The sequence below is a fragment of the Pezoporus occidentalis genome, unplaced genomic scaffold (assembly GCF_034315485.1).
Source record: "Pezoporus occidentalis ecotype Australia unplaced genomic scaffold, CSIRO_AGI_Poc_V1 ctg36, whole genome shotgun sequence".
Classification (NCBI taxonomy): Eukaryota; Metazoa; Chordata; class Aves; order Psittaciformes; family Psittacidae; genus Pezoporus; species Pezoporus occidentalis.
The window spans coordinates 4,708,183-4,712,714 of NW_026915591.1; the positions used below are offsets into that span (position 1 = coordinate 4,708,183).

A 4,532-nucleotide genomic window follows, 5' to 3' on the forward strand; every position below is an offset into this window, starting at 1 on the left:
AGAGCAAGGAGCCAATTAGCAGAAGGGACCAGGACAGAATTAGCATTCAAGGGTAGAGATAGGAAAATGTGGAGCATCAGGAAGAACTTCATGGCAGTGAGATATGCAAAGTTATCTCCTAAAAGTAAAGTGGCAGAAGGTCTACTGCTTGGTACATTTAAAATTAAGTTGGACAAAGTGATAGCGAATGAATGCAAGATAACAGTTCTGCTTCAGCAGGAAGATGGGCTCAAGCTATTTTCATCTTCAGCTCCTTGGAGCTGACCGCTAGCATGACAGTTTCTAAGCAGGAAACAAAAAGTGCTCACACAGCAGGTAAGAGAGCTATGCCTATATCTACCACTAGCTCTGGCAATTTTAAGGCATTTTACCAGACAGGTCTCTGAAGAGTAGGAAGAACCATGAGAGCTGAGTCTGCTTTTCAACTCCATGCTAATTCATGAAGAATCCAACACAAAACAAAATTATAAAGTAAATAGTGTGAGAGAGAAATTCAGAAATAGATGGAAAAGCAAGCAATAGGATATATATATACACACCCATATAATGATATAATTAGTTTAATAGATAATAAGCAGTCATTGTAACATCCTAACTAGAATTTACACCTCTGGACTATTCATGACATTCCCCTAGTTTGCCCTGTAAAGGAGGTGTATCATCAATACTTTTTGGTCCCAGACTAAATAAGGCATTTTTTACAGGAGATGTTGCAAAAAAGCCTCTCTGTTGTGGTGATGGGGAATTCAGCACTAGGCTGTGATGAATTCTACCACTGATATCCTGCACAACCCAAAACTGCTTCCTCCAGGGCAACACTGATAATGTAACAGTGGATGGGACTCTTTGCCAAGCATGCTTTATCTCGTCTCTTGCTCAAATCCTTCTGAAGACAAAACTTCCCCAGCTGTGACTAGATGTTAGTCATGCACAGAAACAAGGACGTGACTGAAGTGCAGTTAGCAAAATCACAGCCCACTACAGTGAGAACTTAATACAAGTATTTTAACTCCCAAAGGTTTTAACAGCTCCCTTGCACAGCAGCCAAGACAGATGCTGAGTTGCAGGGATCTTTAATGTGATGGTAAGCCCAGAAGCTAGGTGGGAAACAGCGACTGAGAGTAGCTCTCTGCAATCACATGCTGCAGCACCCAGTTTAAGATATGATGTGACACGATGCAGATCTGACACTGGCTCTAGGACCCATGATCCAGCACTGCAAGAGAGACAGAAAGACAACCCTTAGGAAAAAGGAAATTGTTGTGGAAGGCCACTACAACTCATTAAGGCAGCAGGCAGCTTTGAACTGGCACGAATCCTACATAATAACACGACCTACTGGTTTAATGCATTTCCTTCAACAATAGCTGGGAACTATAAGGCCCTGCTGTGCGGCTCAACACATTGTTGTACAGCCAAGTGGATACCTATAGATCAGATTTTAGCAAATTAGGCAATCCATTTACTGCCTATTTCTGCTACTACTGAGACTTTCACAGGGGCAGTGGATGTTGGGAGATAAAAGACAGTGCGTTAGATTTGTGCTGCTGCCAAATTCTGTTATCACAGCAGAGAGGAACATCGTTTAGATACTAGTCTGTGTCTTGAGATCTTGGCCACAGTCATCTCAAAGCTGCAGGATAACTTCAGTCAGCAGTAGCATCCAGGACCAGCTAGGCTGACAGCATCACTGACATTACAGGGAAAGGACTGGCCAGATGGAAGTCAGGCCTAACATACTTTATGCTTGGCAAATGTCACTATTAACACTGATTGTGATCACTTTTTACTCAATCCACACTTCCAAGTCTCAGGCTTACTGTGCAATCTTGTTAAATGCTCAGAGGGGACAGACAGTCACACACAGAGACTCCCTTATGTATTTTTCAAGAAAAAGTCACAGGGCTGTAACAGGAAAATGGAACAAAACTGAAACATTTCTCAGCTATGAGCCCTGGCCAAGCAAGGAGAATTTGAACTGTGGGACAGGCTTCAGGCAATAAGGACACAGCCCAGTTTCATACTTTGTTCAAAACTAGGTTACCAAGAGCATTGGAGAGCGTGCTGTAGGCAACAGTCTTGCAGGGAGTCCAGAGGGCAAGCAAACAGAAACTCAACAATTATCCATAAAACCCCTTATTTCAGTTTCCTAAAGCTCCACAAAGCCAAGCACAAAACAAGCTGGCTTTTCTAGTAGAGGCAATTTTGTCTGTATTACATCTGTGCCTGATGTCCTGGAAGATCATCTGGAAGTAGCTGGTACTATGTTATCCATTGGGTTTTCATGGCTGAAAGATTAAAAGTACATATTTGTCACATATATTGACATTCTTATTACCTCTGCCATTAATCTCATTACCTTTCCTAGTTAAGCTATTGCTTTCTTAAGCAGCTGACTGTACCCAATTAAGAAGTAAGCTATGTATATCAGATTGCACAGGTTGGACTTTCCTTCCTTCTCTCAGGAAAGGTGATTTTAAACAAAAGCTTCTATTAAGTGAAGTTGGAAAGAAATTCATCCTGGCTTTTATCTTAATGGTCTTTTGAATGTCACCTTTCCATTTAGATCCTCTTGTGATAATCAGGGGCTTCCCACTGACACACAAAGGCTTTTCATAATACCTGTCCCTTCAGGCAGCACTCTAATTCGGGGAGCTTGAGTGTCTATAGAAAGAAAAGCAGTGCTTATTAAAAAGAGCACACAAACTTCATCCACTCTGAGCCTTGCATATTATTCCCTGGTGAAAAGGATTTCCAGTTTCTCTTTATGGAAGTGGAGCCTCATGAATACAGAAAACCCAGTGGATCAGCTTGTTAGTCATGCTATGTCCCCTAGCCTTCCTCTAGGATAGGAGGAAGCCTCAATTAGAAGCAAAAAGAATTAGTAAAATCTCAGCACAAATGATCAGACATCAGATATCTATGTGAGAGGCACTAATAAAGCACGAAGAACTTTCATCTAGAAGGGTGTATCTGTTATGGTTGCACGGCATTGCCAGTCCTGGCTGCAATACCCTCTTCAGACTTTTGCAAACTCTGCATTTAAATCCCTCCTACAAGTATTTTTTTTCCCTGTCCCTCCTACAATGAGAGAACAGTAGGTCTTTACTTATATGTATGTTTTAATATGCCTACTACAAGGCCCATTAAAAAACACACCCTCACCGATACTAACAGATCTCTTTCTTCACCCTATCTTAACACTTCGGCATCATCTCCTGCTGTGACTTCTGAAAAATACAGCAAGCAGGCAATGGGAGGCAGACAGCAAACCTCACACTGCCTGTCCAACTGCCTGCCATTACAAAAGAGGTTTCTAGGGATTAGTGCTTACCCCAGAGTTCAGTGAGGCAAAAGACAAGACACACATGCTATTCTTTCAAGCAACATTGTGATTGTCATAGCTTCCCTCTATTTCTCTTCACAGCCTAACCTGAGAGGGATTGCTTTGATCATTGCTAGTGGTGTGAGCAATTAATCTATCAGTGGCTGCTTTGTGCAGTGCTTTGAAGAACCCTGCAAATGCAGAGCCCTTCATCAGACATGAACTGATGTAGCTTAGCTGCAATGTGATGGTCTGGCCTAACACAAATAAAAAAGTAAGCATAGCTGCATGTCAAATGGAAAGATTGAAAGATCAAGCTGAATTGCAATGTAATCCTCATCTAATACTGACACAGAGGCACAGTTCCTGCCTAACAGGGTACAGACAACCAAGAGCAGAGAGTTGCTGATTAAACAAATAGAACACCCCAGATGAGCAGAGAAATACCGAACGCTTCCATCAGCAGTTCATTTAGGCAAGCTCTCAGCACACAAGTAAACAGATGCCAGATGCCCCCCAGAAGAGTGCAATGATATCAAGAAAAATTCAGGTAATGGATGGATATCATTATTATATAAAACCAATCTATTTCCTTGCACCACTTTAAAGCAATAAGGGAAGCGTGTCTGACACAGAAACTGGCCAGCAAGACTAGGAATGTTGCACTTGCTGCACTTTTGCCTGCGTTCTGCCCATTTCAGTTCACCGGCAAGATTTTCATGAAGGTCAACACAATTTAATTATGTCCTCCTGGCCAGAGAACAAAGAGTTTCCAAATTTGAGCAATTACTTTGGAAAAACTCAAGCTAGCATCACCATCTATTCACAGATCTGTCATTCTTTGGGAGAACCTTATGTAGAGTAGGTACTAGATGATAAGCTAATGAAAAAAACTTATTAGACCCTACCTGTGCCAAGAAAAGAACTGCTCTTTGCAAGGAGAACAGAGCATTTTCTGCCATTCCTGCACAAAGCAATGCACGGGGTGAAGCTGGCCCTGCAGCAGAGTCCTGCAGCTCTTGGGTTACCTTGTCCCAGGCAGTGCTGGTGCAGCTTCAGCTCATCTCTGCACATGTAGCAGGCTGGCCCTGTGGGGCAATGGATATACAGATTTTGGTCTTGCACTGCTCCCTGCACTTTGCGGTGCAAACTGTGCTAGTCTGCAAACACCACTCCATGTCTAGCTGTGTCATGTCCTTTCCAAAAA

At 42.5% G+C, this 4,532-nt stretch overlaps 1 long non-coding RNA gene across 2 annotated transcripts; it reads right to left on the reverse strand.

The window, feature by feature from the left end:
* Window positions 1–1,783: 1,783 nt before the first annotated feature.
* Window positions 1,784–3,247, reverse strand: LOC134169918 (uncharacterized). 2 transcript variants are annotated; one of them, XR_009967076.1, is made up of 3 exons: window positions 3,166–3,247; window positions 2,623–2,664; window positions 1,784–2,288 (listed from the first exon to the last, which is right to left on the reverse strand). It is a non-coding gene; the product is annotated as an uncharacterized LOC134169918 (long non-coding RNA). The 2 variants fall into 2 exon arrangements; XR_009967075.1 differs by lacking the exon at window positions 3,166–3,247 and having other exon boundaries at window positions 2,623–2,972.
* Window positions 3,248–4,532: the final 1,285 nt, after the last annotated feature.